General features: G+C 41.4%; 1 long non-coding RNA gene across 1 annotated transcript in view; it reads left to right on the top strand.

Moving 5' to 3' along the window:
* Nucleotides 1-7,529: 7,529 nt before the first annotated feature.
* Nucleotides 7,530-15,388, top strand: part of LOC134736506 (uncharacterized) — a 108,892-nt gene continuing 101,033 nt past the window's right edge. The window contains exons 1-2 of the long non-coding RNA XR_010120571.1: nt 7,530-8,584; nt 9,291-9,447. This is a non-coding gene — a long non-coding RNA (uncharacterized lncRNA). The remainder of the gene's footprint in view (nt 8,585-9,290; nt 9,448-15,388) is intronic.

The raw sequence follows: 15,388 nt of genomic DNA, 5'->3' as shown, positions 1-15,388 counted from the left end.
ATAGTATTTGCATGTAACATATACAAATCCTCCCATATGCTTTAAATCATATCTAGATTACTTATAATACCTAAGACAATGTAAATGCTATGTAAACAGTTATTATACTATATTGTTTAGGGAATCATGACAAGGGAAAAAGTCTGTACACGTTCAATACAGACATAACCACCCTTTTTTTCAAATATTTTTGATTCCTGTTTGGTTGAATCTGTGGATGCAGAACCCACAAACAATGGAGGGATGACTGTGTTTAGGTGTTCATTAAACATCATTTTATGAATAAATGAATAATATTTATTACAGTAGATCTTTGCTTGAAGCGAAAATGTTAACATCCTTCTACAGGAATCAAAGTATTATAATTGTAGTAAAAAGGTCACTAAGATAACTCCATTTTGTGGCCTTTTTAATGAAAAACTTTACCACCTTATATAACTGTACATTTTTAAATCTTCATAACAGATATAGGCACACTTCATATTTAGATGTTACAAGTTCCCAAATATCAAAGATTGCCTGAAACTAAGGCTGAAATTAGGACACAAAAGTAACCCATAAAAGCCAGTAGCAGTTACTTAGTATACTTGTTGAATTGAGCAAAGAGAGTTGATTATCTCATTATTTTTTATTAGAATTGTTTATAATTTTGACACTTTGAAACCCCCTTACTGAGATTCAATTACCACAGCTATTTCATTAGGTTGCAACAGCTAGTGCCTACCAAATAGTTAAGTAAATGTTTCAACCAGCCTTATTTGTTTCATTTCAGAAAAGTAATTGACATTTAGTTATTTGTGTTAACTGCTTTAAGCCATTTTCTTTACCGGCTTTGAGCTAGTCTGTTGTAAACTCTTCCATTTCCCTGAATTGATTAGAGGCTACAAAAGACCTCTTTGCTTTTCTCTTCCCTAAAGTGAAATGGGGATCAAGGGCAGCTTTCTCAGACCCAGCTGAGCCCTGGTTTTCTGTACACTTCTCCCTGAGATACACATTGCACACTGTGAAACAAAGGTATGGAGGTGGAGGAGAGAAGACATCTCAGAGGCACCTACCCACTATTGTCCTTGCCCCTGTAACTCCCTCTATTCCTTATTGAAACCAGAAACATGAAGCTCTGTTGCTGTGCTAGCAGAAATAGATTCACATTACATTTTTTTCTGATTGGTTCCCTCCAGGAGAAGGAAAGTTTTTGAAATATTTCTCCCCAATCAATACCGCCCTCAGACACAGCTTCGTTTTCATTCTTTTAGTCATCCCTGGCCCCAATAAAAATCATAATTGTAACCTATACTCCTTCAGGTTCATCAGCCAATAAAGGGTCCAGCCTTGTCCCTTATAGCAATTGGAAGAGAACCTCCTATTTTGCAGTGCCATTTGTAATTCTAATAGTAGAAGTGGCTTAGGGTTGCTGATGAATGAATTTGAATAAATGCTTCTGACACAGATTGTTTTAATGTTCTCTGCCTTACTGCATTTTCAAGATGGCTTTTGTTTGTGTGTATGTGTTTACACATAGTTACACATACATACACAAGAATATTTTGGAAACAGAATAAGCCTCTTGTTCTTATTGAGTCATACCATCATTCCCTTAGGCCTCTTTTTTTCATCTATCAAAAATAAGGAATGGGTCATAAAGGGAAGGGGTTGGTGGCCAAGAGGAGACTTCTAATATTCCTCCCCATGATAGATTAGTGGCCTCTATGTCTGAAGAGAATGTGTGTGCACAATGTTCCTGGAGCCCTGCATCAAGCAACCATACGGTAATTTGAAAAGTTGATGCATAATTTTTGATTTGGGCATTTTCTGCTGCCCAGGAGATGGATATGAAGTTAGATCCAAAGTAGCTGCACCCAGCTTCTTTTTGGGGGAGTGCCTAGTCATTGCTTTGAATTGCAAACAACATAGCAAGATCTGGCATTGTTGACTAACTAACATGTCTTGTCCATTCAGTTAATACTAGTGATGCCCAAATGAGTGAGGTTCTTGCCAACTTTGTCCCCTGCCACCTTCTCTTTCTAGATTGAATGAGACAAAAAATTTCAAGGGTTCTTCAGGGAAAGGAAAAGCATCAAAAGCTGAAAGGATTCAGAATGCACCTTTCACCAGAGCATGAAGTATAAACAAATTCTAGATCCAGTTCCTAGGAAGACTCATTGCTGAGACAAAAAGCCTGGCGACTTCCCAATTTGCAATTGGGTATAAAAATAGCAGAGTTTCTATTTCAGATGATCTGATTCTCCCCAAGATTCTTAAGGACAAGGAGCCACTGAGTGGACATTTTGATGTTTCATTCTTTCCTTTGGAATATCTATGATGGCAAAACCTACGAAGTCTGTTTGGATTCTGTTTTGCTTCAGCGGCCATGCTGTGCAAGCAAAATTATTTTGAAGCCACTTGCAAATCAAAGATTCAAGTGCAATAGACCACAAAAGTATATTGCCAATTTGCCCTTTTCCAGGAGGTTAATCGATTATAAAAGAGACATTAAACCCTGCTACTCACCTAGAGGGGAAGGTTATTTGCAGGGCTTTTTAAACTTAGTTACAGCCGCTAAGGATTCATCAGACCCTTACTCCTTACTAAATGTAGTTAGAAAAACTATGAGTCAGTGTGAGTATGCTCTCCACTCCTTTAAAGGAAGTTTGAATAGCTTAAATACATCCAGCAAGAACACAGTATGATATAGAGAGAAAGAGTAAAACCGCATACATCTCTGATCAGGGTTAGATCTGGGTTTCGGGCGCCTAAAGCTTACAAACTTAAGGACTCTCTTAAAAAAAAATACAATTAGATCCAAAAATAAACATTTAGAATGAGAAAGATGATAAATTACTAAAGCCTAGAAGCCTAGGAAATGCAGATCCTTCTGAGATTTTTTTTTTTTTTTTTTTTTTTTTTGAGACAGAGTCTCGCTCTGTGGTCCAGGCTGGAGTGTAGTGATGCAATCTTGAATCTCAGCTAACTGCAACCTCCACCTCCTGGGTTCAAGCAATTCTCCTGCATCAGCCTCCTGAGTAGCTGGAATTACAGGCATGCACCACTAAGTCCGGCTAATTTTTTGTGTTTTAGTAGAGACAGGGCTTCACCATGTTGCCCCCATGGTGATCTCAAACTGAACTCAGGCTCAGGTAATGTGCCTGCCTTGGTCTTCCAAAGTGTTAGGATTACAGGCGTGAGCCACTGAATAAGATCTCTTTAGGCAATTATCAGAAATGCTTCAGATTGCAGCCTGGCTTGTCTTGCCCACCTGAAATACTACAACTCTCAGCAACCCCTAGCTCTCCCAGGGATCTGTTAAATGAGGGCCTCAAGATTAGCTTCGTCAGTTTCAACATGAATCCCTGTCTGCCTGTCTCAACTTCTGTGTTCTACCCCATCTATAAATGAGGAAACATGAGGACTACGTAAGACAATGTATGGCATAGTGCCTGGCACATAGTATTTGTTAAAGGGTTGTTTGTTGTTATTACCTGTAATAAACTATCGTAGCTAACTGCCATTGTGCACTTAACACTTAGCATGGCTCTAAATATTTTTAAGTTATTAATATTCTCAACTATCCCATGGCTTTCTACTATTATTAATACAAAGTCTCATTTTACAGATAAGAAAACTGAGACACAAAGATATCAAGTAACTTGCTCAAGGACACAAGAGGAAAAAAAGGGGGGCTGGCATGTGCAGTGGCTCACCCCTGTAATCCCAGCACTTTGGGAGGCCAAGGCAGGAGAACCATCCAGGAGTTCAAGACCAGCCTGGGCAATATGGTGAAACCCCATCTCTACAAAAAATAGAAAAATTAGCCTGGTATGGTGGCATGCGTCTGTAGTCCCAGCCACTTGGGAGGCTGAGGTGGGAGAATATCTTGAGCATGGGAGGTTGAGGCTGCAGTGAGCTGTGGTTGTGCCACTGCACTACAGCCTGGGTGACAGGGCAAGACCCTGTGTCAACAAAACAAAACAAAACTTGGAGAAACTGGGATTTAAACCTGGGCATTGAGGCTCCAGAACCCAACCTCTTAACCACTGTGTTATATATTGATTCACAACTGCCTTGAAAATACAGGAACACGTAGTATCTCATAGGTCATGCCAGAAAATGATGTAGTCTTCAGCCTTGACCTGTCAAACTAGAAGCTGACATAAAGCTATTCAAGCAAGTGCCTGGTTTTCAACAGGGGAGGCCTGAAGAACAAATGTGTGGTAGATTCCTGGTATGCTTTGGCTGTGTGAATCCCCCCCTGCTTTTTTTCAACTGCGGAAACAAAAGAGAGTAAGTTACCTAAGAAGAAAGAACCTACTCTAAGCCATCTCTTTAGTAATGAAATTTTAGGAAAAGTAGGTAAAATTGCATATTATTAAAAGAAAGACTATTGCCAGATAATTCAGGAGGAAAGAAATGCTGTTTCTACAGAAGATGGATACATTTGTTACATAAAAAACATAAAATAAATTCACCATTGATGTACTTGTGTTCTAAAGATAACTAGGCAAGTGAAGGAGCAAGCGTGTATGCTGTATTGTCAGGAAAGTCAGGGCCATGTAGAACTTATACCTAGCAAATTCTCAATAAATGTTGCATCTATTATTATTATTTTATTATGAATCAGGAATGAGGAAGACAGTTGAGTTCAAATTCCATCTCAGCCGCTCATGCAACTCTGAAAGGATTTTAAAATCTTTCTGAACCTCTTTCATCATCTGTAAAAAAGAAAGTAACTGTTGTGAATGTTACATGAAATAACATAAAGCATCTGGTACAGAACTGACCTAATTATGTGTTTAATGAATACTAGCCATCTTTGTTATTATTACTACCACTAACAAGATATTGGTAACTATGTTTCAGGTTACTATTTCAAAGTTTATCTGGAAGAGGAAATCTGTAAAATTTCCAGGACGCAATGCTTCAACTACCTCCCAAAATGTGCCGGGAACCTGTCAGAAGGCAATATGCAATCCCAGCTGGGTGCAGTGGCTCATGCCTGTAATCCAGCACTTTGGGAGGCCAAGGCAGGTAGATCACCTGAGGTCATGAGTTCAAGACCAGCCTGGCCAACATGGCAAAACCCCATCAGTACTAAAAATACAAAAATTAGCAGGGCGTGGTGGTAGGTGCCTGTAATCCCAGCTACTCGGGAGGCTGAGCCAGGAGAATCACTTGACCTCGGGAGGTGGAGGTTGCAGTGAGCCGAGATCACATCACTGTCTGGACAACAAGAGAGAAACTCTGTCTCAGAAAAAAAAAAAAAAATGCAATCCAGTCTAAAATGACAAATTATTTCTTTCTCTCCAAAGAACCTATTTCAACTGAGAAATCTAAAAATCAGGACCCCAGAAAGGAAGCAGGAGAAGAGAATTGAGTAGACAAAAGATTTCATCAATTTTGGATGTAGGAAGACAGATGTAGGAGTGGATTACTCCAGTTGAGTAGAGTATAAAAGCTACAATCTAATGTGCCCAGAAGGGGGGATACAAATGAGAAGCGAGCTAATTCCTTTTCTGTGAAAGGCAAAAGTAAGACAGGAGCTGAAAACTGGGGGACTAGCTGAAAAGGAGAACACATGGAATGGTTGGAGCCCTACATCCTTTTCTCAGCTAGGGGACCACCTCTGTGTTACCCCCTATCCCACTACCCACTTCACCCCACCTTGCACTGAGCACACAGGCACAGAAGAGGCTCAGAAACAAAAATGGAGATTACATTCTCCCTAACCCTCTCCCAGAGTGCCAACAGTCTGAAATATACCAGAGGATTCTTTCCCAGAGAAGTGAACGACCTGAGAGAAAAAGTCTCTAGATACTGGCATTTTATTGGAGGACTCCTTCAGTGAAACTGCTGGCTCCCTACCCAATCAGAGGAGAAATTTCTCATTCTAAGAGCCCCAACCATACAGAGCTTCCTATTCACTTTTTAGCATCTGTCTCTAAAATGTGAACAGATAGTCAAGAATCAAAGAACGTTTGAGAAAAGACTCTGATTTAAAAGACTAAGTAAGCCAAAAACTCATGAAATAAACTTTGAGAAAGTTTTATACCCTCAAAAAGATACTGCATCTTATAATGTGGGAACAGAATACTTTTTTTTTTAAGACACAGTCTCACTCTGTCCCCCAGGCTGGAGTGCAGTGGCAAAATCTCAGCTCACTGCAGCCTCGACCTCCCCAGGCTCAGGTGTTCTTCCCACCTCAGCCTCCTGAGTAACTAGGACTACTCATGCCACCACACCTGGCTAATTTTTAATTTTTTTCTAGAGACAGGGTTTCACCATGTTGCCCAGGCTGGTCTCAAACTCCTTGGCTCAAATGATCCATCCACCTTGGCCTCCCAAAGTGCTGGGATTATGGGTGTGAACCACTTTGCCCTGCCTAGGATACAATTTTTAAAAGAGCTCATGGAAACTAAAATATAATAGAAATTTAATAAGAAAACCTTAAACTGAAAATAAAAATTGAGGAAATCAAACAAAAATTGAAGAGATGGAAATTAGTAGAAAAAATATTAAAAACTTAGAGGATCAGTCTGGGACATCTGACATTCAAATAACAGGGTGTCCAAAACAGAAAATAGAAAACAAAGAATAAAATGTTTTTAAATGCAAGAAAAATGAACAGAATTGGATGACAGAAAACCCCTAGATGGCAAGGACCCACTGAGTGCCCTTTGAATAAATGAATGAAAAACAAACTGCCCATCCATGTTCATCATTATGAAATTTTGAAGCACCTAGGCTAAAAAGACTTTCCTAAAACTTGTGGAGAGAAAAGTTGGGGTTAAATAAGTATTGGAATTTTGGACTTCTCAATAGCAACATCGGATGCTATAATAGAAGACAAAAGTCTTCAAAATTGTACAGGCAAAATATTTTCAATTTAGAATTTACACCAGCCAAATAATCAAGTGGGAGGGAGAATAAAGACATTTTCAGCATGGAAGGACACAAAGCACTCCCTCTCAGAAACCTTTTCTTTCTGAAATGAATATGTGGTCCAGCAAACCACAATCAAGAAAAACGTGACAGAAGACAGGGATTTTAACACAGGAGATGGGTGAAGGGAGTTCTAGGATGGTAGGTGGGCATTTGAATTCAAGAACTAGCAGTTGAGGTGTAAGCAGGGAAAGTAATGGAAGAAAGGTCCTAAGAGTACAAAAGGAAATGATAATCATCTTATTATCATGCCAGAGCTTTTAGAGAAAATAAGCCTCAGGGTTCCGAACAGCTGATGATACATTTAGAAATTTTTTAAGGTTCAATATATAAAAAGCTATGCAACAGATAAAAATAAGGCAATTATTAATTTTTAAAAGTATGTTTAAAAACATAGTATACTAGTTAGCCCTAGAAACTATACTAAACTATATTTATGTAGCCATAAAAATGTAAATACTATGATTATGATTGCTAAAACATCAATGGGGGAGGAGAGGATAGTAGAGGGGGAGTTAAATCCTCATCTACCATAATTAGAAGTTATTAATGTCTCAAATAAAAAAATAAGATGCACATACTATATAAAGATGGGACATATATATATATATGTATATATATATATATACATATATATATATATGTCTGATACATATATATCAGAAGAGTTAGCTCAAAGTTAAAAATATTTGCCTCTATGGTTGGGGGGAAAGTTTGAGGGTTATAGCATTTTGATATACTTTGAGTGTTTGCATTACTTTGCTAGAAATATATTTTTTAAAGCAAGTTCCCCCAACGCCCTCTGCAAAAAAAAAAAAAAAAAATCAATATGGCAGATTTCAGAAATAGTGACCTTTCCTTACCCATGCCAGTAGAATCCATCAACAATAATGATCTATCTAGTCAGTCTCATGTCACAAAGAGGGTCTTAGGGATGCTCTTCTTGGAGTTCTATAGTTAGATAGAGGCTAGGATGGAATCCATGTGTGGGCAAATTACCTTGGTTCTCTAGTCTCTTGTTTCATCTGTAAAACAGGCACAATAATAGTCCTAACCTCTTCAGGCTGCTGAAGACTGAACAGATGATCTAGGTAATGTGCTTAGCATAGTCTCTGGTTCATGAGTTCTTAATAAGAAGTACTTGATAATATCACTGTTAGCAGCATTCATCAGTCTCAAGGTGGAAACCATCATACATTTAAGATCTGGAACTAGCAGAATCCAGAGCTTTTGACTTCAGGTTCTGATTTTAGCATGTGCAGATGGATAAACTGAGTTGTAACCCCATGCATCTTATATCAAGAGGACCAGCCACTTGGGGATCCTCAAGAATATAGGTGCCCTCTCCCCTCTCCAACCTGTTTTCCCGTCACCTCCTCCTAACTTTCTTTCATTGGGGTTTATTTCCAAATTCTCCCACCAGGTATCTTAAGTGTTTTCTCCACGTGGAAATGCTTTTCAGTAAAATGAAAATGACTGAACTTTTTATAAAGTGAAGTTTAGAGTATCCCTTCTGGGACTCTATTTTTTCCCTTGAAATTCTAGATCAAAATATCAAAAAGGCCAGAGTGGGGTCCATAGAAGAGCAGAAGCAATGAGTTGGAAGAACTTCTGTGCACCTCTATTAGTCCCGCTACATGGAATCCTTAGGGTGAGTTCGTAATTCCCATGATGATCAAAGGTCTTTCATACCTGGAAGTGTGCAGTGTGAATTAGTCTGGGTGTACCTTGGTCCCCAGCCTAGCTGTGACAGGGTGTGCCATCACTGTGAGTTACTCCTGACTTTCCAAATCTGCCCAAGACAGTCAGAGACATTGCCCATGAAATCATCTGCCCTGGCTGCTCTCTCTAAAGGCCTAGAGCTGGTGAGAGCCTCAGAGGCCCACCCACAGGCATGGCAGTCAGCCTGGGGGGCTCCCTGTGTCAGCTCAGCTCTCCAGGCTAAGTCCTAAGGTCTAAATGACAGACAGCTGCCACCTGATCCTTCTGAATACATCCAAGATAGCCAGAAAGCCCCCCAACCACAGACATTCCATGTCTCTGCACTTGGCGGGCTATTCATTTGTGTATGTTTCACTGTGGCTTTCCGCTTGGTGACCTAGACTCTTACCCAGCAAGATTCCTTAAGGTTTCAAAGCAGCTAGAGAGACCACTAGCAAGTTTCTCTTTGTTAAGAGCTTTTTAACTATTCCTTCTTAACTGAAGTTGCCTGTTGGTTGAAGTGGGCAGCTTCTTAATTTTCTGAAGTCGTCAGTAACGATTCCTAAGATGTCGCTGCAAATATTTTTAAGTGTGTATGAATAAATCAGGCCTAGTACCACTACCCTCAGTGAATTTTTTTTTTTAAATTAAACCAGCCCTTAGAGGCTTAAGATCTAGGTTTCATAATGAAGGACTCCAATGAAAGAATGAAAGAATCTCTGAAGTGCTGATTGGCTGTTTCTGGAACTTGGCCCAAGTTCCTACTACAGATGTGCCACGTCCACTTTTCTCAGAATTCAAGTCTCCTGGTTGGTGAGTACAATTCTTTAAAACTCGTAGGAGAGGGATCCCGGTACTATATTCCTCAAAGCCTCCCCACCCCAGACTAACACACACACACACGCACACACACACATTCTCCACCTGCAGAACCTGAGTCTACACACCCCCCAGTGTTTCTGTTTATTTCCACTCAGCTAAGGAGTCATTGCAATGGGGAAAATAAATTAGAACCAAATTAGACTGAGATTCAGAGTCCAGGAAGCATGGCTGCCTATGAAACATTACTGGTTGTTTTATGTATTCACTGCCTCGGGAGTGAGGTTGGGGGAAAGCCAGCTATGTGGCTAATCACTGCACAGAATGGAAATCTGGAAAGAGGTCTAAATCTGATAAGATATATAGTATCTTCCCTCCAGTTGTGTCCACCTCTAAGAAAAAAAAATTACAGAATATTCTCAATCTGTTAAAAATATCTTACTTCACTCTTTTCCCTTGCTTACCCTGGAGAAATCCAAATTAGAAAACTTCGTATTTAAGATAATCAACAGAGGAGAACAACAGATCAACTTGGGCTAATATCAGTAGCAGGGAAGACCAATTAACAAATTCATGAATTGTGTTGTTTACACTTCTATTCCTAAGGTTAATTATGCGATCAAGTAATAGCTTTTGCCTTGATTAGAGGGCCCTTAGGAAATAAAAGTGTGTTTCCTCTTTACAAGTATGTTTGCATTTCAGTCCTGCAATGATAGCACAGGAACTGGGCTCAGCAAACATTGCCTGTGCACACAGCTGTTATCAAAGCAGGTCTTAATTTAAATAGCCTCAAGACTCAACGTGTAAACAGAAGCATCATCCATAAAAGTGCTAATATTCACCTATACATTTTTTCTCTCTCTCTGCTTTGGACTACTTATAGTGTCAATTCTTTGCAGAAGTTTATTTTCCCATTATTCCCTATTGTAAAGAATCAGTAAAATTAGCTCCTGGGGCTATAGGTATAGAAGAAAGAAACATCGCCCACATTTCAGGAAGCACTCTCCGCAAGGCTGTTCCAGCTTCCTGTTAATAATGGCAGCTCACGTTTTTGAGGTGCTATCCCATGGCAAGGGACCTCACATGAATAAATTCTGTAATCCTCACAATAAGCCTATGAGGGAAATATTGTTATATCCTCTGCTTTTCAGGTGAGAAAACAGAGGCACAGAAAGCTTATGTAAATTACACAAGTCCATAGCAGCTAGCTAAGCCAGGGTTTGAACCCAGGCATTCTGGCTCCAGTGTGGACACATTTAACCACCATGTGCTGTTGCTCCTCTCTTTAGGGCCCTGACTTAAGTGTGCAGTGTTAGAAAACAGTGAGTTATTTCACCCAAATGAAGAAGCAACACATTGTGCCATTTTAAATTCTCAAGTGAAGTGCAAAAGTTTCATTGTCCGCCTACAATCCACTTCTGAGTAATCTGACCCAACATCATCAGAGAGAAAATGGCTTCCTTGGGGATTGCTGAAAGCGTTAGAGAGATGTGACCAGAGATCTCCATCACGCTGATTCCTCCCTTGCCTTGCCAGGAGCACTGGGCCAGCCTACATTGGCTATTCAGCGCTTGTTGAGGTTGGGTTCTCCTATGGCAACACAGTGATGCCCAGCTGGGCACAAACCTTGATTGATAATGGTGGTAAATTAAGAGATGGCTTATTGGCTTTAACAAGGACGACCCACGGAATATTCTGGATTAAGAGCAATGAACCAATTCATTTCATGTCTTCCTTTTCACAAGAGCACCTACTGAAAAATGGAGGAGTGATGTACAGGGCTTGTGTTCTCAGGCTTTGGAATCAAATGGAACGGAATCAAATTCAGACCCTGCCATTTACAGCTCGGTGGCCTCAGGTACATTACTTCCTCTTTTTGCACATCGGTGGCCTCATCTGTAAGAGTACTACCTCAGACGCCGTAATGAAGATGAACTCAGACTATCCAGGTACAGAGCTTCATTCTTACTATTCAGAGTGTGTTGCATTGTCCTGCGGCAGCAGCACCCTCACCAGAGAGCTGCTCGGAAATGCAGACTCTTCGGTCTTGTTCCAGACCTGCTGAACCAGAATCTGTACATTCACCCTCCGCTGCTGATCTGAATGGTCCTTCATCTCAAATATTGAAATTTGAGAAGTCATGGCAAGTGAACCACATAATGGCTGTTAATTGTAATGATATATATTGAAATTATCTGCCATCAAAGTAAGCTCAGCATCACCATTACAGGAGTAAAGTGTTAAAGGAAAGAGACCTTGGAAATGAGAGGCAAGGTCCAGGTTGGAAACCCCCTCCCTGCTTCTCCAGCTCCTCCGTTTCTAAATTCTCAGAGATAAAGGGAAAACACTTGCAGAAAGTAACTAAGCCTTTTTGGAGAAACTCTTGGGAAGACCAAAGTCAGGGAAACAAACAGCTATAAAATTTATGGTTTTTGCGTCAGGCAATGATAGAAACCGGCAATTCATGCCTTGTACCTGAACTAGCAAAGCCTTTTCTTTTCTTATTTTTTTTTTTTTTTAAAGCACAACCCAAGTCTCCTGCCAGATCCTGGCTTTTAATTTAAGTGTACAGTTACTGCTCAAAAGTGATTCACAAGCCTTTAAAGAGCCACTCTCCTTTAGAAGTCTGTTTAGAATGCAGAGGGTTTGAAGATTAGTGTTGGGAGTGAGAGCATTTGACTGCCTAAGTGTTCAGTCTCCCAGGTACTTAGATATTTCTCAGCAAGAACTGATGTTCATTAAACTGTAAGCAAATTAGAGTTCAAGTCAAAGATATAAAGGAAGACATAATTAGTGTACGGGAGTCATCCACCATCGTAAGCCTTCTCTTAGGTAAGAAGTCTTCAGAATTAGTTCCCTGCGCAAAAGAAAATCATACAGCTGCTTTATGCAGGCTGCCGATGCTATGTTTTATTGCACGCAATTTACAATGAAATGAAGCAGAAGTTTGCAAGACTGCATTAAAGCTTTAATTTTCCTTTTGGGTTTTACCTCCATTTTATCTTTAGAAGAACCCAGAATGGTTTGATAAATAGAGTATTTTGCCAGTCAATAAATTAAAAAGCTGTTTTTACCAAGTGGACACTGAATTGCTACTGCACATGACAGAAGCTTCCTGGGATTTCAGAGGGTGGGAGGGCACACCATCCTTCAGCAGAATTGATTTGTGGAAAAAATATTGCTCCCTGTTCCCCAAATCTAACTACTCTGAAGAAATGTGGTTCTCAGTGACTTCTGACACACTCTGGTGGCTGTCTTATTACGGGGTCTGGGTTTCAGGCAAAACTTTTGGGAATCAGATAAAGGAACTGGACTCCCATAAGACAATAAATCTCATCAGACATATTGTAGACTGACCCTCCAGCCCCAACAGGAGCTTTGTAAGGAATGAAATACCAATGCTCCCCCATCCCACCCTGTAAACGATTATTTTCAACTAAGCTAGAAAACCTGAGAGAGCCAGGTTTGAGTATGTAGAACTGTCACGTGCCGCACTTTGTGCCACCTCCAACTATCCATCCCTAGGCTTTGCCAGTTAAAAGGCAGGATGGCTGGTGGCGGTGGCTCACACCTGTTATCTCAGCACCTTGGGAGGCTGAGGCAGGTGGATAACTTAAGTCCAGGAGTTCGAGACCAGCCTGGGCAACAGAGGAAACCCTGTCTGTATAAAAAATACAAAAAATTAGCCGGGCGTGGTGGCTCGCGCCTGTAGTCTTAGCTACTCGAGGGGCCAAGGTGGGAGGATCACTGAGCCCAGGAAGTGGAGGTTGCAGTGAGTCATGATTGCCCCACTGCACTCCAGCTTGGGTGACAGAACGAGACCCTGTCTCAAAAAAAAATAAAATAAATAAAATGAAAGGTGGGAGTGAACTTGGAAAGAGGTTGGGAAAACCCTTCCTTGAATCTGGATCTGGAAGGTGGTTGTAGAGCTCCGCCTGGCATTTGCCCTTGGACCCCACTTCTGTCGCTCTGCAGAGCAGGGGATGGCCCCAGGGTCTGGTCTGAAGGGGGAGGTTTTGGAAGCCATCATTGGCTGAACAGACCCCTGAAAGAGTAGCCGCAGTATGGAGGCTCCTGGAGGGTCCAAGAGAGGAACCTGCAAGCTGGCTGGGAATTGAGGCTCAGCAGGCTGACCACATTTAGGCTGCCCTCGACCTGCAGCCTTGAGGTCCAACTTTATGGGAAAGGTGCTGGTGCAGCTGACCTGGCTGGAAACACTATTTTGAAACTAAAATGGTGTTCCGTTTGCACCATCAGTAGTAATAATGGCCACCTGTCAGCAAGCCAGTTTTTGATGCTACAGCAAGCCTGAGAAATGGGTGTTTTATCTCTAATTTACCAATGAGCAAAAGAGGCTGAATGTGTGTGTCTGTCGTTTGACTTGTCAGATGATGGTGGAGATTGGAGATTGGCCTCTACCCAGGAAACTAAAGCTGGCCCTCCTCTTTGTCCAGTTCCAGGAAGTTCTGGAAGTTGGGGAATATGTAAGATACAAGAAGAAACTTATGATGTGATTTCTGAGGAAGGGAGTAGAATGTTCAGAGAAATGGGAGGAAATATGGATTCAGGAAAGCAGGGGAAATTTTTAAAAGAAGGATCCCAAGAAGGAGGGTTAGGAATGGAAGGAAGCTCACGGTCATCCCGAGTTCTGGGCAGTGAGGAGTGAGGCTCTCTGTGTGCAGTCCCACCTTACTTGAGTCAAGAACCTCAAAAACATTCCTGGAGCCTCATGTGTGGGAACTGTAGCCGAGAAGGAATCTGAAGGGACATAGCACAAGCCACTCCAGAGTCACCTGCAGATGTGGAAATTCTTCCATCACATAACATGGTGCAGTGAGGTGACCACTGGCCTGGTGACAAAACTCCAGCTGGAGCCTGAGACCCACCCCATTCCCCTGCCTGGAGGATAAGTGGGGTTGCTCCCAGGGGCCTCTCTCCCAAAGAAGGAGGGAGCAGTCCTGCTGCCAGGCTCGGTCTACATGACTCCATGTTCCAAGGGATATCTGGTGGTGCCCCCGGTCTTTGGAATAGGGAGGAGATGGGATACCCAAGTGGGAACATGTGATGTAGGGCCTGGTCACACAACGTAGTTCTGTTGATTTTGCAACTATCATCCATCCAGTGGCCTTCTTTCTAAAAGCACCATTAGGTGTATTTTGTTTGTTCCTTTGTTTTATAAGACATACATTTTAGTTAAAACTTAATTTTCTCACTCTCTAGGACACCTGGCACCAAGACTTTGGGATTACTTGTTGAAAAATTGATTGGGGGGCAGGGAACAGAGTAAAATAGAGAAAGAGAGAAAACTAAAAGAAAAATCATTTTTCCCAGCACTACAAATGAATCACTAAAAAAAACCCCAAACTCCCAAAGCAGCAGTATGTCTACTGTTTTGCCTGGGAACAGAATCACCTGGCACGCACGAGCTGTTTCCTGAGCTTCGTCTGTCAATGCATGGCCTCATCATTAATTAACATTTCCAAAAGGCCGTTCTTGCACGGCGGATGAGGGAGCTCAATTTGCTGTCCTGAGGACACAGGCAGGCAGCTGACTCATAACATTTTGTAAGAGAAACTGGTCTTGCTGCCCTGGTACAGGGACAGAGGCTATGGAAGTAAATGAAGCAGAATCAGAAGAATCAAGAGAAGCTGCAAACAGAGGCAAGGCCCTGCCAGGCCCAGACCCCTCCCTGTGAACCACGAGGAGGTGCTGAGGGGGAGCTGCAACCCAAGGGTTCCTCAAGAGGACTGTCAGGCTCTATGGCAATGGAAACAGGCCAAGAGGGGCCTTGCACACAGAGACACCAAACGTTCTCAGATTTCCAGGACTGACCTGACTGCCTTCTATTCTTTTCAAGAAAAATGTATTGGCATTTCTGCTCTAACATCACATATACATTGCTAAAAACCCTGAGTTATACAAAATGGCATGCTAA

This window comes from Symphalangus syndactylus, chromosome 4, assembly GCF_028878055.3.
Source record: "Symphalangus syndactylus isolate Jambi chromosome 4, NHGRI_mSymSyn1-v2.1_pri, whole genome shotgun sequence".
NCBI lineage: Eukaryota > Metazoa > Chordata > Mammalia > Primates > Hylobatidae > Symphalangus > Symphalangus syndactylus.
Note: the sequence above shows the minus strand (reverse complement) of the source record. Positions and strands in the feature narration are given on the sequence as shown.